Consider the following 27,529-nt stretch of genomic DNA (forward strand, 5'->3'; position numbering starts at 1 on the left):
TTTAATTCATTCTAGCAAATTTCAAAAGAATACATCATTTGTGATAAAATCATGTAAGATATACATAAGAAGAATAAAAAAAATTAAAGTTAAATTCTGTTAAATTGGTAAAATTATAATTTACACAATTTCGATTTTTTTTTTTTGAAATAAGTGGTCACTGCCACCGATTTTCATTAGAAAATCACAAGGGTGAAGATGGTACCAAGCTGGTACCAACCCACCTATGTTCTTACATCAAACCTCATAGCTAGAATCATTACAAAACAACACTAAGAAAAATAACTAAGTAACAACAAAATAGTAACTAAAAATTGAAGGCAGTCAAAATCAAAAAATCTGGTTCAAGGAACCTCAAAACAAGTCATGTCCAACAGATCCTCATCGGATAGTGTCATCTCCTCTAGGTCCTTGCCACTTAAAGAAATAAGCAAAACAGCCCCTAAAAGCTATCATAGCACCATCATACCCACTCATGCATAATAGACTCTGTAAGCAAAAGAAATCTCAAAACAGTTCATCAAAGTCTTCATAGACCATAAACCCTAACAGACAAGTATAGATCAACACCACAAAAGAGAACTTTAGCATAAAAGACCCTAAAAATTAGGTAACCCCTATGGATAAGCTGCTGCCACTAAATCCTGCACTACTAGTGGATGATCCTTCTTCATCACTTGAATTGATCTCTACTCCAAGCATAGGGGTTGAAGCCCGTGTCGCCCCCATGGAAATGATCACGGTACACCCTATCAGGTCCTTCAAATCACAAGGTAAAATTAGATTCAAATCACAAGTAAGATCTGTTTTTTGGTTTGAAGCCCAAAATCTAGCCATAGTTAAGATTTTGGAGCCTATTGCCCTCACATCCTGTATATGGCCCTCTTTAAAAATAATCCTATTTCTATCCAACCATATATTCCATAAAACAGATCCTCGAATTATTTCAATAATATTTGGTTCTTTTAATGGGATACAGTAATCTATTTCCCACAGGGTATCTATATTCGTATAGTCAAAAGAAAAATTATTATATCTAGCAATCCAATTCCAAATCGATCGTGCAAAATTGCAAGTCACAAACAAGTGGTCAACAGTTTCCTTTTGGGAACAGTACACACATGTAGTATCACCTGTCCATCCCTGTTGATTTAATCGATCTTTAGTTAAGACACGCTTTTGTCTTACTAACCATAAGAAAATCTTGATTTTTAAAGGAATTTTAGCCTGCCAAATACTTTTGTAAGTGTTAACAGGGACTCCACCAAATTCTAAGAATCTATAAAGGGAATTAACAGTGAATGTACCATGTGGAGTCCACCTCCATGATATTTGGTCAACAGAAAGGTTTAGACTAACTGAAGATAAACGATTGACTAAAGCTAACCATTCAGTAAGATAGGTTTCTGTTAACTGTCTAGCAAATTGAATATTTAATGTATTGTTTTGAAAAGCATCAGATACCATGATATTTTGGTCATAAGCAATTTCATAAAGGTTAGGAAAATCAACACTCAGCAAACTATCCCCACACCATGTATCTAGCCAAAACCGTATGGATTCCCCATTACCAACTACCCAAGTACTACTTACCTGAATAATATGTCTACATTTTAAGATATCAGTCCATAAAGAAGATTTCACTCTCCTATCACCTGTATACGAATATTTTTCAATTATGAGCTCTTTCCATGTACCGGTTACCTTATTATCGTAAAACCTAAACAACCATTTTGCCAACAAGGAGATATTCATACGTTGGAGATCTAAGACTCCAAGTCCTCCTTGGTTCTTACTCTTACATACCTTATCCCAAGCAATAGGAGATGCTTTTTTTCTAACAGTGTTCCCTCCAAACCATAAAAATTTACGTCTTATTCTATCAATTTTATACCTAATCCTACTTGGCATTTTATAAAGAGAGAGCCAATATAACGGAATAGATGAGATAACTGAGTTGACCAAAGTAACTTTCCCCCCCCATTGACATCAGTTTGCCTTTCCATGTTTGTAAACGTTTTTCTATTTTTTCAACTAAGGGCAACCATTCGTTCTCACTTAGTTTTTTCCAATTCAAAGGTACACCTAAGTACATGATTGGTAACTGCACTAATTTACATCCGAACAAGCTAGCTAGTTCTTGTCCCTCTATAGTGCTAATGTTTAAAGATACCATCTCACTCTTATCAAAATTAATTTTCATACCCGAAAGGTTTTCAAAGCATAATAGTAGCCACCTAAGAACAGTGATCATTTTTCTATCAGCTTTCAAGAAAAGCAAAGTATCATCAGCGAAATGTAAATTCAATATATTTCTACAAGAAGAAAAATTTCCTAATCCTTGGATCAAACCTGCTTGTTGAGCTCTCAATAATATTTTATTTAACACATCAGCTACAAGGTTAAATAATAAAGGGGATAGAGGATCCCCTTGACGTAACCCCCTTTTACAATGAAAATAAGCCCCTAAATCTCCATTTAGATTAATGCAAGACCGTCCACTCTGTAAGAACAATGAAATCCAAGAAATAAACCTATCCCCAAATCCTCACAAATGTAAAACCTCTAACAAGAAATCCCAATGGACACGGTCGTAAACCTTTTCAAAATCCAGTTTAAATAACACACCTTGTTCTTTATGCAACCTAACTTTATGTAAAACCTCGTTGGCTACGATAATATTATCCATTATCAATCTACCTTTGATAAATGCAGTTTGGGATGCATCAATCAGATCATCAATGCACAAAGAAAGCCTATCCGTTAAACATTTTGTAATAATTTTCATGCTACAATTTATTAAACTTATTGGTCTAAAGTTTCGAACTTCATTGGCATTATCTTTCTTTGGTATTAAACAAATAGAAGCCAGATTAATCCTTTCTAAATCTAGTTGATTATTATAAAAAGCTACTACCAATTGCATAAAATCATGTTTGATATCTGATATCACATTATTAGACCTATTATTTTGACTTGTTTCCATACAAAAATCTATGTTTTGAACCAACAAATAGTGCCTTTTACATTGAATATCCCTAGAATGTGGTACTGCTATGTTTTGGTTCTTACTTTGCAGGAATCAGGCGAAATCGGGTAAAATCAATCAAATGGCAGACTTCAGGAAGATCTGATGCGAGTCGCATCCACCTGATGCGAGTCGCATCAAAGCCCAAAGCGACCTGCGATGCGACCCTCACTCCTCACTTGAAGACCAGATGATGCGAGTCGCATCCACCTGATACGAGTCGCATCAACTGTTGCCGCCCAATTCAAATTCAACCCGATATGCCCCAAGTCAGATCCGTTGCCTATATAAGCAGGTCCTATGCCAGAATTTCGGGAGCTTTTTCCCCCTTTACATTCCAGATCACTTAGAGAGCAGAGATCAAGAGAGAAGGAAGAGATTGGAGCTTGCTTGAAGAAGAGGAGAAGAAGAGAAGATTGCAAGATCCTCTCCAATCCACCTTGAATCTTCGAGCTTCATCATGATCTGCCTATTCTCTCTCTCTTTTATGCTTTCTTTTACCATGCTTGAGTAGATCTTTAGTTCCTAGGGTTATGATGTAGTCTCTAAACTTTTTCTTTGAGTTGCATGTTGTTTTGATCTAAGTTTGAACTTGTGTGATTCTTTGTTTGAGTATTCATTGATTGCTTGATTTTGATTGCTTGATTGATTCTTGATTGTCTACTGTTAGATGTCTATAGCATCTCTTCTAGTAATTTGACCTTGATGTTTCTTGCAATTGTGATTGAGTATTTGAAGTAGATCTAAGATCAATAGTAGCCGAGAGGTGAACTTTCCATTATCGAAAGGTTGTGGATACTTCTAGCAAACCAGACAATCAATTTAGGTTAGATACCAGTAGGTGAGAGCTACAGGTTGAAGCCTCGCACAAGAAATCAACTTAGATACGAACACATGTCAGCTCTGCTCGAGGGCCATGCGACCCGCATCAGAGATGATGCGAGTCGCATCATACGGGTCGCATCAGAGATGATGCGAGTCGCATGATAGGTCCAGAGAAGGCAAAGTTTGGGATGAAACCTGAAACCCTGGGAGCGCCTTTTATCATTGTTCAAAACCAAAACCTTTATTTGCTTTCATTTACTGTTAATTGAATTGTCAATTGAAATTAGGAAATATAAACAAACCAAACCCAACTTTTCACACTTCTAGTACCTAACTCGGATTTGTAGGAATTTAGAATAGAAAAGAACCGTCCCTGTGGATCGATACCTGATTTTACTATACGAGCAAGACTGTGCACTTGCAGTCTTAATCGAGAGTAACTCAAGGTTTTAAAAGGTACAATTAATCATTGTACTGAAACTTTGTAGCATACTTTTGTAAGCGAACAATATCCTCCCAAAAAGTTTGATAAAACAAGAAAGAGAACCCATCAGGGCCTGGTGCCTTTGATGGGTTGCATGAAAAAACAGTTTTAGTAATCTCATGTAATGTAAAAGGTGCTTCTAAAGCTAGCTGTTGCTCATAAGTTAGTTTTTCTGAATCAGCCCACAATGGCTGAATAGACATTTTCCTATCTGTAGTAGTCCCTAACAAATCCTTATAAAAACCTGTGATATGATTCCTAATTAAATGAACATCCTGCACTAGAACTCCATCAATCATAAGTGCGAAAATAGAATTTTTCTTTTTCCTAATAGATGCTTGGATATGAAAAAACTTAGTATTAGCATCCCCTTCTACAAACCACTTTGTCTTAGCCCTACTTTGCCAATAAATCTCTTCATCCCTAAATAATTGTTTTAAATCCAATTGGCAATCTTGCCACTGTTGTTGATCTGCCATATCCAAAGAGTCTAATCCAGCTAAACGTTCGTATCTATCTAGTTTATGTAATAGTTGGGTTTTAGTTTTTCGTTGAGTAGCCCTAAGATTATTATTCCATCCACGTAATTTCTGGCGCATAAACTGAAGTTTTAACCTCCAACTATTAGCTACATCCTGAGTTAATGGATAAGAATTCCACCATTTAATAAGTAAGTCTGTAAAGCCCTCTTGATGTAACCAATCTTTTTCAAATCTAATATTTTTATTCCCAACCAACGAAACAGCCTGAGAACTAACTATGATGGGATTATGATCAGACTGGATCCGAGGTAAAGAATAAGCCCCTGAATTATGAAAATGAGAATTCCAACTAATAGAACATAAAAACCTGTCTAATAACGCTTTAGAATTAGAAAAAACAGATCTTGCCCATGTAAAACTTCTATCATTCAAACCTAATTCCATTAATTCAAGATCTGCAATGCAAGAATTGAACTTGTTACTCAACGCATAGTTATACGTCTTCCCTACTTTTTCACTCCGTCTCCTAATTAGATTAAAATCCCCACAAATCATAACAACATCAGGTCCTAATGAACAAATTGCCTTTATCTCATTTAAAAAATCACCCCGTAGATGAGAAACAGTAGGACCATAAACGACAGAAAAAATCCACTCAAAAGAATCTATTTTATTTTTTAAAAGCACTGATATAGAAAAATCTTTTATCCAAATCGACTGTACTTCATATAAATCAGCATTAATACCTAATAAAATACCCCCCAAAGCTACCCACCGACAGTTTAAAGTGCCAATTAGTAATAGTTGTACTTACAGTACTGAAAAAACGAGATGGATATACTTCTAATTTGGTTTCTTGAATCCCAACAATATCTATTTTATTAGCAAAAATATATTTATATTTGATATAATTTTTTTTGAAAATATCAATATATCGGGATTCAAATAAGAGGTGTAATTGTCAGTCATGGAGAAAAATGTACTAATTACCAATCAGCCAGTTCTGTCTTAAACGCCAAAAAAATAAAAAGAAATATCTTGAATAATTAAATTCGAGACTATTCCATCAAATTCATTTCCTTGACTCTCTCCATTTCTTCTTTAAAGGGAGTCCTCCATTTCATTTCTTTGACTTCAAGGCAGGTGTCAAATTGTCAAGGTGATGCATATGGAGAAAATGATAGTTTCATTTTTAATTCTTGATTTATGATGGTTCCATATATCAAATTCATTTCCTTGACTCTCCACTTCATCTTAAAAGGGAACCCTCCATTTCTTTCTTTGACTTTCAAGGCAAGTGCCAAATTGTCAAGGTGATGCAACTGGAGAAAATGATGGTTCCAATTTTAATTCTTGATATACGATGGAACGCACTTATATTAAGTATTATCTGTTAAAAATAATATAATTGATACCATTTTATTTTATCAGTGATAATTAGTAACATTTTATTTAATTTTGATATAAATATCAATTTTCTCCAAATAAATATTGTGCCACAATAAAAAAAAAAAAAAAGTAAAACTTCATGTCAAGAAAATAAAACATTTTTTTTTTTTGTGAACAATTGTTTTTAGAAGAAGTGTTTTTCTCAAATATGAATGTCAAATAAATTATAAATTTTCGGATGAAGGCATTTTGTGAACAAATCTTTTATCATAATACATAATAAAACCCTTTATCAAAATTATTTCGGTTGGAATAAGGGTGTCAATGTCATTCTTTTACTTGTTTATTTGACCTGAACCATTTAGATAAGATAGGTATAGGTACATTATTTTATTTCTTTAGTTTATAGAATATGGGTAAGGATAAAGATGTTGTTTCATTAAAATTATGGGTAAGAGTACGTACGGACAAGTACGGATAAAGACTATTTTTTACCCTCTATCATTACAATAATAATTAAAAATAAAAATTATAATATTATATATATTGATATATATTAATATAGTGACGATGGATGATATGATATAGTTTTATTCATGATTAATATAAATATATTCAATAACACTCTTTTATCTGTTTACTTGAATCCTCATACCATATTCGATAAGATGGATACGATCGAGTAGAATTTTATTTTATTTAGCTCATCCGATGATTTATTTTTTCCATTAACATAATAGGTAAAGGTATGAAATTGTTTTTACCCAACCTATTTTGTACCCGTTGGCACCGTTAGTTGGAATTAAAATTTCAATATAACCGTGTAACTTAATTTTCATATAAATTTTTCTTAAGTTCTAGAAATAATTAATCGGCGTATCTAATTCAGTCGTTGAGATAATGAACTTTTAATTTTACTAATAAATATTAGAGGTATAATTAAAACAAAAGAGAGAAAAACATTTAAGGTGTTTGCGTATTTGTACAAATCAAAAGAGGAAAACACTAAAGTTGAATAAAAATAAATACAAATTATTTACAAAACATAATTGGTAATTAAGATAAAATTTTCATCTATATGCTCATCTTTTTGTCCTTTTTTTTTATTTTCTTGAATCCTCCACAATGGAAGCTTTTTTGTATTTTGGTAACCATTGAATTTTGAATTTGTTTGGATCAAGTCATTCACCATTATTTTTCTATAAATAGAATATGGCGTGGCGGTCTACTCATTATATTTGATAGATTATGTAATTTATTTTGGAGATATGAAGTATTTCTTATCCACTAGCCCTCTTCCTTTTTTTTCTCTCCTCCAACACTTCTCTACTCTTGGCTTTTTTTTTCTCCAACTATCCATTAAATAAAGTCTCTTCACTAAAAAGTAGGCTTTCAAAATTCTCTCTTAACAATTTCTTTCTATTACATTTTGTACATAAAAATTATAATTTAAAAATCTTCTATTCGAATTGACAAATTATATTTTCGATACTAGTTATATATCCAAATGTTCAAATATTATAAATCTTAATAAAAGGTGAAATATGTCAGATACATTGAGTAATCGGATCTAAAATTTATCATTTGTGCCTCTAAATTAAACATGATATATTCAATAAAAGGTGATATATGTGCCTCTAAAACACGATATTCCATAAAAGGTGATATATGTGCCTCTAAAACATGATATTCCAATTATTTATTCAACCGAATTTTATCATCTGATAGAATATCAAACGCAAATCCAACGTAAGCTTTAATTGGGGTGCAGATAATTAATTAGAAGGCGGTGATTATAGCTGCATATTATAACTCTAGAAATCATAAAGATATTGGTAAAATTCAGTTCCTTGGTAGTTGCTACAAATGATGGCAACAAGATAATTTTGTTTGGATGTTAATCTTTTAAAAGAGAAGGATGCTATTCGTTCAATCTGTGTCATTATTATCAAGGCCGAAATTTTGATATATTGTTCTTAATAGTTCATCGGTTTTCCTGTCTTGCAAATAAGCAATGACACGAGTACGTTGTGATGGTGATGTAAGAGACATTACTTCGTATGAACAATTCAAATTGAAGTCGTCAACCAACTAAAGCTGTGCACAAGGAAATTATTAAGAAAAAAAAGCCAATACTTATAAAACTATAGTTAATACCAAAGACTTAATTACTAATGATATAAATTATAGATATCTAATTAGGATAACGTACGGACCACAATTTTCTTTCGATCAGGTCTAGTGATTTTTTGTATCAGATAAATTATGTGATAATATAATCTCATCAACTCAAGAGATAGAAGCCGTTTAAATGACGTGAAAAAAAAAAAAAAAAGTAAAATATGTAGTGCTTCAAATTTATTTTTTTCATTTTTATTGGGAAGTTGGATAGGTTATATGTGCAACAATTCGATTTAGTTTATAATTTGTTCAATATCCGAACTAGAATCTATATATAAAATTAATTCCAAGATTATTCGAGTTTACCACTTGACGCGCAATGGGTTCATCTAGTCATAAGAGCAGTCACCCTCTTCTCTTCATTCTTCGTGTCAAATATACGCACTAGAGACAACAGTTGTGTTCCTATCAGTATCCACACGAACAAGATGACAAACAATTATCAATCGGTATGCTAGTACCAAATGGACAACCCCTTTTGTTTCTCTTTATTTCTCTCTCACAGTTTCTGAATAGATACAAATTCTGATTAATGAGATTAACATGAAAAATGAACTGCTGATGTATATTTATAAACAATATGCATCAGTTCAGTTGAACATGTTCATTTGCACCATTTCAGTTGGGCTTCTGTAGAAGTTCTTATCAGTAACTTGTAAGAATAACAATGTCATAGACTGAGCCCAACCATGCCAGACTCGACATATAACAAACCGAGACGATCTGAGCCTTACTCGAGCTTAAGTTTCTCTCTTGTCATGGACTAGCTAGAAACCGAGCCGACCTAAGCTGGACCGTGACAGACTCATAAGAAAAACAGGGGCACTGGCACGTCTGGTCATCACGTACTCGAACTAACTACTTCTTGACTGTTGGAAATTAACATTGATTGGTTCATTTTTCTGAATGATTTCATCAAGTTGAACAGGTGGCTGGTTTCCCACATAAGTAATTAATTACCAAGTAAAAGAAGTCGGTCGTTAATAATTAACTGTTCAAAGTAAAACTATATAAATTAACAGAACATATATAGTCAAAGTCCACTATATAAATGATTCTTTAATTACAGGTTCGAAATTTTTTGAAAGGATAAGCTTGGAGACCCAGACAACAAGACATGGATAAGCTTATAGACTGACAACAAGACGAGACTTTGGTTACTCTTTGAATTTCTAGTTTCGTTACTTTAAATTTTCATTTATTTTCTTTAAACTTATTTTTTCGAGATATATATTTTGGTGAAGGTTCCAACAAGAACAAGTTAAATAACAACAACCACCACCAAGTCTTTAGTCTCAAACAAGTTAGAATAGACTAGAAATGAAACTCAATCAAAATCATAGAGTCAAGGTAGATAGTAATAAACTAAAATATATAATAGCAGTAGCAGCAGCAGCAAATATTAAAAAATAATAAAAAATATGAAAAACCATGTTGTCCTGAAAAAATAGTAAAAAGTTTTCAAAAAATATTGAGTACTTCAGATCGATCATTTGGACATTAAAAATACAAAAACGATTTATAAGTACATGCCCTTATATACTTATGAAAGTAGAGTAGCCAACCTCTTTGCTATGTATTTGATGGCGATAAAAAAAAAATGTTAAGGTCGGCAGCCCAATAGCCTAGCTACCAACAGATTTCCTTAAAGAAGGAAATTTTTTACACGTTGATATTGAGGATAATTGGGAGATATATATTCACAATACTTTGGTTGCGTTAGCCAAAAGTTGCTTAGTCTTGCTCAAGAGAATTGAACTCCTATCCTTCCAAGAATATGCACGTAAGACTTGTTCTACATACATTATCTTCGATTATTTTTTATGCCCCTGCGTATATATTAAATTATTATATTTCTCTATAAATGATCTAAACTCCTTGGACCTTACAACATACACACAAACAAACTATATTTTGCAATACAACCCTATGTTAGGCGACAAAGTGGTAGCGTTAGCTTTTGCATTTGTGGTGGCTCTTGCCATAACAAACACATGCTTAGCACAAAACTCTCCTCAAGACTATGTTACTGCTCACAACAAGGCACGCTCGGCTGTTGGCGTTGACCCCGTTATGTGGGACAAGACAGTGCAAGATTATGCGGAAAAGTATGCCAAGAAAAGGATAGGCGATTGTAAACTTATTCATTCCAATTCTAATGGAAAATATGGTGAAAATCTTTTCTGGGGCAAAGATAAGTATTATTCTGGTATGTATGCAGTTAGTGCTTGGGTTTCTGAGAAACAATACTATACCTATAGCACCAATAAATGTGATTGGGGCAAAGTGTGTGAACATTATACCCAAGTTGTTTGGCGTAGTTCCACTAAAATAGGATGCGCTAGGGTGGTGTGTGATTACGACGCTGGTATATTCATCGTATGTAATTATTATCCTCCAGGCAACTATGAAGGCCAGAAGCCTTACTAAAAGGGTTGGTATTTTTAAGTACTCATCATATGGCCCAATTAATTACAATCCATAGTACGTGGCTTATAATTGTATGATTGATATTATATAACAAATAAGGGCCGTTTATCATTATCGTTATATGGATTGGATTTGAAGTGTTCTTGATTGTTGATGTGCTTCTTGATGTTGAATGTAATATATTTGTGTTGAATAAAATAAAATTGTGTTTTGTATTTTGGCATTATTGAAGATTTGATACCGCAACATTAATAAGATTATTTATAGACAAGCTAATTCAGACCAACCGTTACAATGGTTGATTCTAGTTATCTAAATTTGTTTCTTTCTTTACAAATAGGAACAAAATTTAGATTTCAATCTAATTTTTGGCCATCTCAAAATTCAAAAATCTGAATTTACAACATATCTAGAATTATCTATTGTTCTTTGTGCATCAAATTTCAATATATTACAATAATCTCAATTCTACTCCACCATACTCAAATCTTTTTGAAAAATAGTGGTATGTACCACCGATTTCATTTGAAATCAGAAATTAATGCATATCTGACCTAGTACCTAAAATTGGTACCAAAATCAAATAAGGCAAGTCTGTACAACTGTTCAAAACAAAAGCAGACAATATCATAAGAAAACGCAAAAACAACATAATAGGCATAAAACTAAGAGCTACAAATCTAATAAGTCCTCATCCTCCTCGTCGCCAGACATTGGAGATGGGGGGTTGCCATCCCCAGAACCCTGCACTAGAAGGTCCAAAGCTTGAGTCGGTTCTGGACTTCTTGCTTCTTCCAACAGAATGAGATCTGGGAGATCCTTAACATCAAAAGGCATTATAAGATTTAATTTAAAAAAAGAATCATCAACCTCTAGATTGACACCAAAATTGAGTTAAAGAAATAATCTTAGTACCTAGAATCCTAATAGAACAAGGGGTACCATCATTAAAGCATAATCTATTTCGTTCTAACCAAATAATCCATAAAACAGCCCCTCTTAATAATTCAATTAAAAGTCTATCCTTGAAAGGAATAAAAGCATCAATCAACCATAAATCTTCTAAAGTATGACAATTATAACTAAAGTTATTATGTTCGGCTATCCAGTTCCATATCAAGCTAATGTAAGAACATTGAGTAAAAAGATGTTCGGTACTCTCTATTTGGTTACAGAATACACATTTTGTATCACCTTGCCAACCTTTATTTACTAAGTTCATTTTAGTCAAAATTTTGTCCTTTCGAACAAGCCATAAAAATATTTTAATTTTTAATGGGATATGGGATTTCCATATGGTACTATATTCAGAATTAGGCATTCCCTCATATTCTAACCATTTATAAAAGGAATTAACGGTAAAGTTATCATCTGTAGACCATCGCCATATAATCCTATCTTCTAATTGGTCAGATAGAGTAAAATGAAAAAATCTATTTTGCAAAGCTAACCATTCCTCCATATATATACCGGTTAATTGTCGTTTAAAACTAAGATGCAAATAAGAATTAACAAAAGCCTCAGCCACAGACACGAATCTATTGGTAACAATTGAAAATAAATTAGGATACTGGTGCTGTAGAGCATGTTCAGTACACCACCTATCTAGCCAAAAAGCTGTAGACTTACCATTACCTATCTCCTTATTCAAACCTAAGTTAATCATGACATGGTCTTTTAAAATCGATCTCCAAAATGGAGAACACACTGAAGGGTTGGTTCTATTGCTATACTTACTTAAAAGTATTGATTTCCATATACCACGAACCGAATTATCAAGAAATCTAATCCACCATTTAGCTAAAAGAGATTGATTCATTAATTTTAAATCTAAGACACCCAAACCACCTTGATCTTTACTTTTACAAACTTCCCTCCAAGCCACTAAATGATATTTTTTCCTTGTGGAATTTCCCCCATGCCAAAGAAATTTACGTCTAATTTTATCTATCTTATTCCTAATTTTTGCGGGTAATCTATACATAGACATCCAATATAATGGGATTGCAGATAATACAGAATTTAGGAGGGTGACTCTACCTCCTAAAGAGAGTAAAGATCCTTTCCAACCTTGAAGTCTCTTTTCAATCTTATCTATTAAAAGTTGCCAATCTATATTAGTTAGTGCTTTGTTATTAATGGGTACTCCTAAATAGGTAAGTGGTAAAGAAGCTATTTTGCATCCTAAAATAGTAGTCAATTCCTCACATTCTAAATCAGGTAAATTGAGAGGGTACATTTCACTTTTATCATAATTTATTTTAAGACCTGAAACATTCTCAAAGGCTAAAAGAAGTCATTTAATATGCAATAAGACATCCTTATCAGCTTTAAGGAATAGTAAAGTATCATCTGCAAAATGCATATTCATAATATTACCTACATTAGGGAAGTTTCCTAATCCTTCAACATAACCTCCTAACTTAGCTCTTTGTAAAATTTTATTAAGTACATCAGTAACTAAAATAAACAAAAAAGGGGATAGAGGATCCCCTTGTCGCACCCCCCCCCCCCCCCTTTTACATGAAAAGTATGGTCCTAAGGAACCATTTAAATTAACACATGTTCGACTACCTTGTAAAGTTAATCTAATCCAAGTAATAAATCTAGAACCAAAACCTCTAGCTTGAAGGACCTCTAGTAAGAAATCCCAATTTACATGATCAAAAGCCTTTTCGAAATCTAATTTAAATAAAACTCCTTTTTGTTTTTTAATTCGAACTTGATGTAGTATTTCGTGTGCACAAACTACGTTATCAAGGATTGACCTACCCTTTATATAAGCAGTCTGAGAAGGGTCAATTAATGAGTCCATAACTTTGGCTAATCGCTCAGCCAACAATTTAGTTATTAATTTATAACTACAATTAATGAGACTTATCGGCCTAAAATTCCTTACAATAACTGCATCAGTTTTTTTAGGTACTAGACAGATTGAAGCTAAATTAAATTTGGATACATCAAGCTCATGATTATAGAAAGCCTGAAACAGCTTGAATAAATCTAACTTAACAATTTCCCAAAAAGATTGATAAAAATGAAAAGACAGACCATCTGGCCCTGGAGCTTTGGATGGATTACAAGCAAACACTACACTTTTAATTTCATCCAAAGAAAAAGGAGATTCTAAAAAGTCACATTGTGCAAGAGTCAAATTTTCAGAAGGTAACCAAAGGTTAGACTGAAGAGTTATTATTCGAGTGGTAGAAGTTCCTAAAAGATCCTTATAAAAACTAGTGATATGTTGTTGTAGTACAACCTGATCATAAACCATGACCCCATCTATCTCTAAACCCCCAATGGTGTTTTTCTTTTTTCTAGCAGATGCAACAGTATGAAAAAATTTAGTGTTAAGATCCCCCTCAAGAAACCACTTTAATTTAGAACGTTGTTGCCAATATTGTTCTTCTTCCTTATATAATTTATATAAATCTACTTGACATGTTCTCCATTCATCGACATCATCGTCTCTTAGGCAATTATTATCTAATTGATGCTCAAAATTGCTAATCCTGGTTAGTAAATTTGATTTCATCCGTTTTTTATCACCCCTCACATTTGAACTCCATCCTCTAAATTTCCTACGTAAAGATTGTAACTTTAATTTCCAACTAAGGCCTAAATCTATTGTCAAAGGACATTCATTCCACCATGAAACTACTAAATCAAAAAATTCATCACATTCTAACCATGCCTTATCAAATTTAATTAAGTTGGAAATAGGGAATACAACTGCCTGAGTATCAAGAAGTAAAGGATTATGATCAGAATACACCCTAGACAGAGAGGAAAGCTTAGCTAAAGTAAAATGAGCATTCCAAGCATTAGTACAAAAACATCTATCTAATAAAGCTTGGGAAGAAGAATTAAGAGATCTAGCCCATGTATATTTTCTATCAGATAAAACAAGTTCCATCAAGGAGTTATTTCTAATAAATGCATTAAAGCGGCTACTAGTGACATGACTAAATGTATTACCTGTCCTTTCAGATCGACGTCTAATCATATTAAAATCTCCCATTATTAACCAAGCATCAATACCTAAGTTACCTAAATCTGTCAATTCATGAAGAAAAACTCTTCTAGAAGCAGAGGTTAAAGGGCCATATACTGTAGTATAACACCATTCAAAATTATTGATTTTATTCCTAAGATGAACAGTAATAGAAAACTGCCTAATATAAGAAGTTACCAGAGAAAAAATAGAATCATTAAAGCCCAGGAGCAAACCTCCTGAAGCCCCTACAGAAGGCAGCATAAACCATTGAGTTATAGAAAAACTTAGTGCACGTAAAGATCTATCCGAAAAAAGTTGTTTCTTAGTTTCCTGAATGCTAATAAGATCGATATTATGATCTTTAATCAAATCTTAATAAGAATTAGAGTGATTTGCGTCAGAATATTTGAATTTCTTTTTTGTTTATAACATTGTAATCACCGTTTAGCAAAAAATGCAAGTTTTTTTTATATTTCAATTTAGACTAACTGTTATTCAATAATATGCATCATTTTAGCAAGAAACAACTTCTTAGATAATTGATTTCATCTAATGTATAATATAAATAACATATATATACTATTTTTTTTTAAATTAATATTGAATAAATGTTCTCTTTTACGACACCCACAACTATTTTATTTGTCTCACTTAATATTTATAGTAGTTAAGCTATTTACTCACAAGGCAACGGAAAACATGATAAAAAAAATATAAAGTGTGTGAGGGAGGAACTTAATTGCATTAATTGTGAATGACATTGTCCCTCGTTTGAAGAAAAAAGGACTATGATGGTCCCAAATAATGTATAGATCGCCTATTCTATTTAATTTGTGTAGAATTAGACTGTGATTTGTAATTTTGTGTCTTTGTTTTCTTTTTATGTGTTTACAACTTTATTTAGTGTTTACAGCTTAAGTGTCAAAAAACCAAAATTTAGAGAGTTGGGAGGCAAATCTTTTATATTATTTTCAAGTTTAAAAAGGACTATAAAGGATAAATTTTCATTAAACTGTAAACTTCTATAAATAAGAAAAAAAATGTATCAATCCAGCCCTCATGACCACATTTTAAAATAGTTTCACAAATTAATAACACATGTGAATTTCTTTAAATAGAAAACAAATACATTATTGACAAAAATACATTGTATACTCCAACATATCTCCTCTATAAATTTCATTAAAATTATTTAGGAGTTGTTATGAGCATAAAATTTTGGTCAGTTCATGCAATAGGTACATGATCGCATGAATTTAATCAAAGCCAAGTCAAAAAAAAAACAGTCTTATTAAAATATAGAGAGCTCTCCACTTTAGCATCCGTGCAAACTAATATTGAACAGTTTGAAGCTAACCTCAAAGAATCATATATGTTACCTACATGTAAATGCTAACAAAATGGGACCCGTATCTTCTGAGGTACAAGGATGAGTCAAATTTGCTCTCAACAAAATCTCAGCCGAGTGATTGTAATTCAGTGTCTATTTAAACATACAGGATCCGTTTTGAGATTTGTATCAAGTCAATTAAAACAGATGGTTAATATCTAATTGTACTCAATCTGGTAATTGCACTTGATACGAATCCAGCTAATCAATGGCCATCAACAAATTTACTACACTTTTTTAGTTATGTTGGCTTGTACAATCTGATAGCCACTATCAGAGTTTCAAAAAAAAAAAAAAATTACTACACAAATGAAATGAAAGTGTCAGGTAATTAGCTCCAAATATTGCAAATTTTAGGTACAAATATCACTTTCATGAGCAATTCAATGCAAAAATAAATGCAGGTTTGACACTCTGAATGTAGTAATTAATTATTACCAATATTAATTTATTGCCAAGTTCAAAGTACAGATATCACGGTCATAATCTCATCTATATATTCTTTCATCAAGGGTTATTTTTTAAGATATTTAGAAGTAATTTGAACAACTAGGATTGAATTTTTTATTAAGTATATATATATTAACAATGATGATTTAGCTTCGTGCAATGCATCAATCCTATATTTATTTCTCATTTTGATTTTATTACTCATGCATTGTATAAAATCAAGTTAGCAATATTGTTAATATCTTTCTGCAGTTTTTGTTAGTTTGTTTATGTCATGATATCGCTTTGGCTACTCGGAGTTAATGTTTTTGCAATTTTTGCATAATTTACATATGTAACATTATATCCACTGAATTTCTAACCTTTAAGGCAATGATTTTAGTTCCCGCAATTTAAATAATATTATTCAAGAGTGCAAAAATGTTTATATTAATAAAAAATAATTTTAACCTAATTTGGAAATTTTTTTCATTTTATCATTTTTTAAAAATTATTTAAATAAAAAATTTATGCTATTTAAAACACCGACAACACATCCAGTTTTAATATTCAGTTGAAAAGATGATTCGGATAACACAAAGGGCATCTTTCAAAATATGAGCTGATGCTATAGAATGTTCGAAGAATGATGCATAGACAAGTCAATTTCATTTAATTTGTAGAGAATTACACGGTGATTTGCAATTGTGTATTTGTTGTTGTTTTTTTATGTTTTACAACCTTTATTTATTGTTAATAGTCACATGTATATGCTTGAGTGTCAAAATAACAAAATTCAGAGATATATGAAGCAAATATTTTAATAAATTTTCGCAAACCCACCATTCATGACCAAGACTAGGGCTGGCAACGAGCCGGCTCGGTCCAAGCTAGACCAAGTTCATGGCTCGCTCGTTTTAGCAACGAGCGAGTCATGAGCGAGCCAACATTTGGATCCGAGCTGAAATAGTGGCTCATGGCTCGCTTGTTTTGACAACGAGCGAGCCGAGCCAGCTCGTGGGCCAAAAGCCCAAATGTTTTAGATAATATATTATAAAGTCAACTGTCATAAATTAAGTTTGTAACTAAATTCATACATATTAAATTACTAAATCTTCAAATTCATACAAACACAGTTCACAAAATAAATTCATGCATACTAAATTCACACAAATTTATACCAATGTACAAATTCATACTTGGACCGAGCTGGCTCGTCAGCTCGCGAGCGAGCTAGGCCTTAGCTCAAACTTGTTAATTTTGAGTCGAGCTAGTGGTGAGGTAGCTCGTTAATAGCTCGGTCCACTAACGAACGGGTTGTTAGCGAGCGAGCCAGATGCGAGTCACGATCGATCCACGAACTACGAGCTTTTTTGCCACCCCTAACCAAGACAATCTTTTTTTTTTTTCTTTTATACATTAAATTTGCCGACATTTAAGTGGATTTGAACATTTTAAAAAGTTTTGCAAAATTAATAACACAATTGAATTCTTCAAATAGAAAACAAATCAAATACCACGTAATCATTGAAAGCAAAAGTTAACTCAATGAAATTGGACTAATTGTTCTTTTTTTTAAATGAAAACCCAACAGAAAAATGTGAGACTTCGTTGGAATTCTCTATTCAATTTTATTTCATCAAATGAGAAGTCAACACATAAAAAATAGTAAATATCTTCATGCCACTTAATGAAAAAAAAAAAAAAAAACAGAGACAAGTTCATTAACTAAACGAAAAAGATAAGTCTTGATGTGATATTTGAGTGGTTAGTGATATTTTTTTGATATGAACTGATATTTTAAGTTGATAGAAAAATACTGATTTTCTGATATGAACTGCTAAGAACCGAGACTCCTGGTTTGAGGTTTTACTTTTAACTTCTTTTTTTAGTTGGTAAAAATCTGATTGTTACTGATTCTGGTTGGAGTGCATTTTCTAGGTTGCTGATAAGAACAGATCGTACTTCAGATGATTTTCCTGGTAAATTAAAATAATGGGAACCAGTGAGGGTTTCATACTGGTTTTGGTGCTATGGCCGTTCGGCAATAAGGGATTAAAACAGATGATTTTGGTACTCTTTTTGCCCGGATGATACTCCTCTGTCGGCCTGAAACTTAAGGCACCTCTACCCCTTCCTTTAGCTTCCTTACCTTTCACTCACGGATTAAAACAACCGAACATTGGTTCCATAGCGCTCCTTAAGCTCTTAATCCTTCACTCTTAATCCCTTGTTGCCGAACAGCCCCATAGGATTTATGGTCTTGCTGCTGGTTTGGGCGTGATTTTTCTGGTAAAAGGACTGGTTTTGGGCAGTGACTGATTAGAATTTTTTTGAACTGGGACTAATCTGAATTTTCTGGTAAAAGGACTGGTTTTGGGCAGTTACAAATGAGACAGAGCTCTATTTAGAAGGTGTAAGGTTTCAGATCAAGTCTAATTGAAAGATAGGAATAGGACTTGAACCAAAGATCTGAGTTTTTCATATTCTCAAGTAGCAAACCTAAATTCGACATGCTTGACAAATCATTTTTTATTCCATATGTAAAATAGGTTGGTTCATTAGTATCTCTCAACAAAATAGGCATTTATTTACCTCGCCCATTTTTCAGCCATGGATAGTTATATGTCGCATTGTCCCAAGTAACATCTAGATCAGATGTTCAAATTTTCATTTAATTAGTACTTGATTCATCTATACAGCCTACATAAAATTTTCCATTTTATCAAAATATATACAACTTCAGATTGATTTTTCACTAACTAAGATGAATACAATTTAGTTTGAATATTTTCAAGTAGTACAAAGTAAATAGTTATTTTCATTTCTTTTATCTGTTTTCACTACTTTGATTTATTCTTCGTAAATGATATTTTGATGTTTCCAAAATCATGCATTATTTACAGTTTATCTAAGCCACATCATTACTTTTATATACTATACAAAAACATTATATATCTAACAAATAAGTATATTTCTTAGCAACTGAAAATAAGTACTACTTTTTCTCTCTAACTATTCAAATTATAAACGTACATATTATTGACATAAGTTACTTTTAATATTGATCTCAGGAATATATTTTTTCTAGCAAGATTTCAGTCTACATTCACCCTTTGTGCAGCTGTTTGTACAAGCGTTACGCTTCCAGTTGTTGATTGACAGTGGATACTAGATGACGTGGCATTACGCTAGCTTCTCGCTGTTGATCAACAATGGATAGTAACTGCCATGTCGTCACTTGGACTCATCAGGTTTGATTCTTTAATTATTTGAATTTCATGATTTTGGTTGAACAACATATTTGATTATGGTGAAACAACATATTATGGTTGAAATTTGGACGATTTCATGATTTCTTGAAATTCAATATAGGAGGACGATCTGCTTCGGGAGCAAGTTTCAATTCATGGAACAAACAAGTTTGATCTCTTCTTTTATTATTTCCCTTTATTTATACTATTAATGTAAAAACTTTAGTTGTGACTTAACCGAAAATTTAAAAAGTTAAGTTGTGACTTAACTAAAAAAATATTATTTTAAATATCAGCTGGACCAAGATATACGCTAATTTTAATGACAAGACGTGTAAGCTATGCCGTAGAAGTTATGTTGAATAATTAAGGTCTGTCTAATAAATTTTGTAAATAAACAACTTAAAATGACCAAAGTGCAAAGTCTTTGAACTTCAACTTTATTCTCTTCAGATTCTTCTCTTAAAAAGTGTTCTAAATGAGGCCAAGAAAGGAGGTTGTTCAGCGGAATTGAACATGCTCTTATTCGAGGTATAAATTTGATTTAGTAATGCATACATGCAACATTATATGCATATCACAGTTTTAGTTCCGAAAGTGAATATAAATGAGAATCTAACTTGTGCTATTAGAATTGGATATTCACTTCTTTTGATGTGTTATATAATACGTGACACAAGTCCTACTTATGAAATAAAATTGAGCTCATTTTATATGTGACACAAGTCCTACATTATATGCATTATATTATGCCTGAAATTTAGTCTTAAATGAGACCTCGCAGGCATTTACTGTTTTTGCCTAATTTTACAACCCATATATATACTAAATTTTGACGAATTTTGGACGAATTTTTTTATCGCATATAACTCGAAACTTTTGAATTCTTTCATTTAAAATATCCAAAAAATCTTTTAATTTAAAATTAAAGTTAGAATAAAGGGAAATTTACCTCCGTGCCACCTCAAAACTTGAAAATTACCAAATTGCCACCCAAAACTGAAAATTATCAAATTGCCACTCTAAAATGTCTAAATTATCAAATTGCCCTGGTATACATATTTAATTAAAATTAATTTGAAAAGTGATGTATTAAAAACGTAATTTCGTATTTCCAGTTTTACCCTTCTTTCAATTAACAGAGAAAACAAGGAATGGGGTCTCCAGTCCCTCTCACTCTCCCTCCCGTACCCTAGCTTCTCCTTTTGTTTCTCTCGCTCTCTATTTTTCTCTCGCTGAGCACAACAACGGCGGTGGAGATCTTCCGCAACGATGTATGTGTATGCAAGCCGTGCCTAGCCTAGACATACGTGCTCATGTAAAAACTTCTTTCTTGATGTTATGCTTGGTTCTGATTGCCTGTAAAAAACTTATATCTTGATGTTATCCTTGGTTCTAACTGCCAGGAGTGGGTCCTGATTTTGTGGAATACTCGCAAGTAATAGGACTGGGCAATGTTGTCAAATACTGTTGCTGTTGTGCGGTTTGTCAAAACTGGGGGTAGAATATCTGGTATATCGGAGGTTGAAACCATAACCAAATTTGAACTTCATAAGAGAAACAAAGAAATAAGATTTGTCAAAACTGGGTGTAGAATGTCTGGTATATATATCATGTGACAATTCAAGAAAATATGAGAGAATTAAATATTCATAAAGTAAAAGCAAAGCAAAAGAAGGAACAAGGATTCTAGTACCACCTTACTGGTACATTAACATAAATAGATACATCACATATAGATACATCACTGCAATTTCCTTGGTACATGGTACATTAGTTGAAATAAAACATAAAACATAAAAGGTAGCTAAAATTAAAACATAACCCTAAAAGTCTAATAATTAATAAAACTCTAAAATTCTAACATCCAAACATCAACGCTACTTGCATATCATTACAATTGAAACACCGATTATCACAAAAACAATGATAGCAACGATAAATTTGATTTGCTCCAACAATTTAACAAGGCGAGAGTTGTGTTCCTTCCATTCTCTCATCTCAATATCATATCGAGCTTCATTTCTACGAACGTCTGATACCACATGCTCAACATCACTCCGTTGTTTCACAATCCCTAATTAGCAAAGAAATTCCTCGTACTCCTCTCACATGAAGAAATTACAACTATAATTCCACTGCAATTATGAGAAAGGGGATGATACTGGTAAACCGATGCGTGATGTGTAAAATATGCTGTGAAATGGTAACACACTTGTTTGCTCACTGCCAAGTATCTCAACAGGTATATACACGGATGAATGGGGTTTACCACATAAGAATGCCGGATTATCAACAGCCACTGCATCCCATAATCAATACGCAGTTCTCGAAGCATGAAAGGTCATTGTTCCTCATAGCAAATTTCGTAATTTGGCGAGAGCGATGCAACAGAACATTCAGGGGGGCAGAATGCACAGTACCGGAACTAATGGTACAGATACAACAGCAGTGGAGTTTCAGTTCAAATTACAACAGGCAAACATAGCAAGTAACGGAGGTTGCAAGCAGCAAGAAAATCATCTTTCGATTCAATTTCTTTTAATACATTCAGTTTTTAAAGTTTTATTTTGGGGTGGCTAAACTCTAGCACCCTTTTTACTTATCGTTATCGTTGATTTTATTTTATGAGACATGCATTGTAACATGACTTATGTCACAATTCATTAATCAAACAAATAGAGACTAAGATCTCTATTTTTCTCAAAAAAAAAAAAAATGAAAAAATAATTAAATAAATAAAAATGAATTTTTCCATATGTACCAGCGGCAGCTGCATTGTTTGGTTTATGCATGTGTAGGGGTTTGTGAAACTTGTCATCTTATCAGCCATAACTATAGGGGAGGGGTGATTTTGCAGAAGTAATATAACTGGTATGAACGAGTATGGCTAATATAACATCAGTGTCATTTCAGTCTATATAACACCAACTCCAAAACCTATCAAATCGAGTTCAAATGGTGAATCCAAACCATTCAAACCGATGTACTTCATTAGTTGTGCGTTTACATGTAAAATTTATAAGTTTTTGAGTTTATTTGGTATCAAGTCAAGCGGTCAAATGTTTGAGTTTTTAAGTTAATTTTAATACATTCATTTTTCAATTTTTTTTGCCGCTTGATTTGATACTAAAATAACTCAAAAATATAAAAAGTTTGCATGCAAATGCATCACTCATAAAGTAAATTGGTTTGAACGGTTTGGATTCACCATTTGAACTCGATTTGATAAGTTTTGGAGTTGGTGTTATATAGACTGAAATGACACTGATGTTATATTAGCCATACTCGGTATGAACTCCTCCCACATGAAGAAAATGGTTCAAAATTGCTAAAATTACACCCAAAGTAATAAAACTGGTATGAACTCATCTTATCAACCATAACAAATTAATAGTACAGAACAGTACAAACTATAAGACTCAGAAATCAAAGACCACACTGATGCAGACTGTTATTAGTGAATTGAACAGAAAAAAATGATAAATACGATACTAAATCTAGTGTGCCAAATTGATTCCTATCAATGAATAGATCTGATTGCAAAATCTATGTCAATGAACATTAATAAAATTGGAGAAAGAGCAGGACGATAGGGTTCAACCAGAATACATTTTTGTAACAATTAGGCCCCTGGTAATCTGCAACACACATACCAGTAACAAGAATGTACTAGTGCCGACTGGTACCGGTACCCAGAAAGTTAGTAATACACTGCACCAATAATATTAGGGTCAGCCATTGATTTAGAGAGCTTACTAGGGATGGAGCGGCGCAAGGCGTCAGGAGGCGCGAGGTGGCTGGAGGCGCTCCGGCTCTCTCACGCACGACCTAGTCCAGCAGAGAGAGAGAGAGAGAGAGAGAGAGAGAGCGGGGGTCAGAGGGATCTGATCGGCCGTCAACAGTAAGAGAGAGATAGCGATAATTTTTCGAACGAATCTCCACCGCCATTGTTGTGCTCAGCGAGAGAAAAATAGAGAGCGAGAGAAACAGAAGGAGAAGTTAGGTTACAGGAGGGAGAGTGAGAGGGACTGGAGACCCCATTCCTTGTTTTCTTTGTTAATTGAAGGAAGGGTAAAACTGAAAATACAAAATTACGCTTTTAATACATCACTTTTCAAATTAATTTTAATTAGATGTGTATGCCAGCAGTATAAAGAGGGCAATTTTATAATTTTAGACATTTCAGAGTGGCAATTTGATAATTTTCAGTTTTGGGGTGGCAATTTGGTAATTTTCAAGTTTTGAGGTGGCACAGAGGTAAATTTCCCTAGAATAAATATGTATATGGCAATCCATATTATTTTCAAATATTAAATGAAAAGATATTCAAAAAATAACCTCTCAAATAATTGATTTACTCTGATATCTAACATATAATATAATATTATGTTATATGAGTTAATATTTTGTTAATTAACAAATATACTATTTTTTTAATGAATTTGGAAAGTTTTCTTTCAACTCACAAGCAATTTTTTCTTGTGCACTTGATTTTTATAGTAGTTATGTTTGTTGCTTAAAATGCAGCAAGAAACGTGAAATCGAAATAAAAAGTGTATGATGAACGGAAACAAATGAATGATCCTACGTTATATGTGTGACAATTGCTATATTGTGTGATTCGCTGTTTATTATTGGACTTGTTGGGCCCATAGTCACAAAATTTGTGAATAATAATTGAATTATATCTGAATAATTAGTTTTTTTGGTGATGCCGAACCGAACGCCAAATTATCAGTTGACTGAACTTTGACCAAATTAAATCCGAATAATTCGCAAATTTTACGAATTTTTCCCTATTTTTCCAGATTTTTTTTTTTGCTCTCTTGTAAGACTGAGATCTCTGATCCGAATAATTCCAAATCATTTCTGAATTATATCTGAGTTATTCCCGAATTATAAATTTTTAACCTCGCCGAATCAAATTCAAATAATTCATTTGTCACTATGATTTAGCCTACTCTTACGACTATTCTCAGTTTATTTTTTTCCTAGGGGATTTGTAATAGATTCCTTTCGAGAAAACAAAAATGAAAATGATGTACAGAAAGAATAATTTTTATATGAAATTTAATAAAAAAATTTGTCTTCCGTTAATATACATAGTGCAGATTAGGGGTGTTCAAACGGTCAGTTCGGTTCAAATTTAAGTAAAATGATCAAACTAAATTTTTTTCGATTTTCAAAAATAGAACCTAACTGAACTGATTAAGATCTGATCTAATCAAACCAAAGTAAATTTCAATATATTCAGTTCAAATTGAAGTAAACCTATTGGTATCATTATTAACGAAAAATAATACGTTGTCATACACAACAATTGAAATTAGGTTTGGTTCAGTCCGATTTTGTTTAATGAAATCATTATAAAACTAATGAAATTAGAGTTGAACCAATATAAACCAATCGGTTCGTAGAAAATTACATGGTGATTTGTAATTTTGTCTTTGTTTTTTTCAATGTTCTACAACCTTTATTTAGTGCTAATAATAACGTGTACATGCTTGAGTGTCAAAAAATCAAAATCTAGAGGAATAGGAGATAAATATTTTAATTAACTTTCATGTTTAAAAAAGACTATAAAGGATAGTTTTCTCTCTTTCGCAAACCCACAATTCATGACCCAAGACAATCTTTTTCTTTTCTTCTTTTTTACACAAATTTGTCGACATTTTATGTGGATTTAAACATTTTAAATAGTTTCACAAATTAATAACATAATTGAATTCTTTAAATAGAAAAAAAAAAATCAAATACCACGTGATCATTGAAAGCAAAAGTTTAACTCAAATGAAATTTGTCAAATTGTGCTTGATTTCTTGAAATGAAAATCCAACAACAAATGTAAGACTTCGTTTTCATCAAATGAGAAGTAAACATCCAAAAAAAATATCTTCATGTCCACTTAATGGAAATAAAAATAAAAATAAAAAAAGCACAAGTTCATAAACTAAACAAAAAGACAAGACTTGGTGTGATATTTGATTAGTTAGTGATATTTTTTAAAAGTTGATTAAACTTTATTAAAAAAAATCTTTTGTATCCATTTTTTAACGTGCAATACTAAATATATCTCAACATAGTATATACTATTATATTTTTACATTATAAGTTACGTTTTGCTTTTCATTTTATTTTTTTACGAAAATTGAATGTTTACTAAATACATCTCAATCTAGTACACTCCTTTGTTGTGATTGTTATATTGTAAGCTAAGTTTTGATTATCTTCCATTTTCATAAATAATAAACAAACAAATATTGAATGCTTCTTTTACATACATGTTACATCCCAAAAAATTATGTTATTATTATCCATGCTTACAACATTTTCATAATATATTAAATATTTTAAATCTTTTTATAACATATTTTATTTAAAATTATATTACCAAAGAAAACAGAAAATTAAAATGGTAATTTTTTATTAGCTTATATTTCCTAAATTATTAATTTGTCGCATTTAATTATATTTTCAAAAAAATGCCAACGTGGAAATACTGTCAGGCGGCCCCATTCCGTAATTGTCCTATCTGATTTTTTTTTCGTGTATACGTTTTTTATTGAGAAATTTATATATATCTCCATCAAAACTTCTCCTTTTAGATATTTTCTCATTGAAACTTAAAATTTAGTTATCTCCCCACTAAAACTCTTTTTTTTTTTTTTTTATATCCCCATCTCTTAATTTAACGACTTGAAATTATAATTAATATTAATAAAAAATTAGAAAAACTGTTTTGTCCTTCATTGAAATTATTGTGTTAATCTCCCTCATCTTTCCTTCCCGATAAACTCTCCCCTTGGTCACGATGCCCCTTCCCCTCAAGTGCATTCTTCTTTTTGTGCTCCTCTATCTGCTTCTCTCTGCCTCCATATTCCTTCCTGTTTTGTCAATCGATTGTGATAGAGAAGATACTTATCAGATGCAGGGTTAAATTCAATTTAGAAGGAATTGAACTCATCTAAGTTGAGATTTGCTTCACCTCAAATTCATAAAGAATTGATCTTATATGGTTCAACAAGATCTCAACAAGTAAATTCAGCTATGGTTATGAATTGACATTACAATCCTCAATTCATGAACCCTTGTTTCTTGCCAATTAATTGGACCTTTTTAATTTACAATTAAGGGGTCAGAAGTAAGCTGCAGGAATGATCTCATTATTGCAGAAAGAAGAAAATATATGTACTTTAATTGGTTTGAGCACCAATTCAGCTCCGGCAAATACCAGAGTCTCCTTCAGAATTTTCTTTGCATCTTCCTCTTCTGTGAATTCTATTCACAATGTGAACTGTACCCAAAAAAGTATATTTTGTGAGAGGAAGAAGAAAGAAAAGGGCTAAGATGAAAGGAATAGAATCTCCTGCCCACACCTTGATTTAGCCGTCTGATAGACTTTAGAATTCGTGTTGTGATGAGAGCGGTGAAATAAAACGGAAACGGAAAATTTTATAAGCAGTGTCTCCGTTATTTTATTTTTGACTCTTCAAAACCTTCGGTCTTCCATTCATAATTTCTCTCTGCTTGCATCCCTGCCTTCTTTCCCTCTCCGCCTCCTGATTTCTCTCTTCCTCTTTGTTGCGTCCGGCCTCCTCTTCGACTGCTCACTTCTTCTTTCTGTGCACAGTACCATT

At 32.3% G+C, this 27,529-nt stretch overlaps 1 long non-coding RNA gene and 1 pseudogene across 1 annotated transcript; one reads left to right on the forward strand and one right to left on the reverse strand.

Annotated features, from left to right (window-relative positions):
• Positions 1–10,262: 10,262 nt before the first annotated feature.
• Positions 10,263–10,851, forward strand: LOC144549083 (pathogenesis-related protein 1 pseudogene; annotated as a pseudogene).
• Positions 10,852–21,572: 10,721 nt separating this feature from the next.
• LOC144549137 (uncharacterized) lies at positions 21,573–23,894 on the reverse strand. Its single transcript, XR_013509586.1, has 2 exons — positions 23,178–23,894; positions 21,573–22,760 (listed from the first exon to the last, which is right to left on the reverse strand). It is a non-coding gene; the product is annotated as an uncharacterized LOC144549137 (long non-coding RNA).
• Between the last annotated feature and the right edge of the window lie 3,635 nt (positions 23,895–27,529).

The sequence above is a fragment of the Carex rostrata genome, chromosome 34 (genome assembly GCF_964058835.1).
Source record: "Carex rostrata chromosome 34, lpCarRost1.2, whole genome shotgun sequence".
In the NCBI taxonomy this organism is placed as follows: domain Eukaryota; kingdom Viridiplantae; phylum Streptophyta; class Magnoliopsida; order Poales; family Cyperaceae; genus Carex; species Carex rostrata.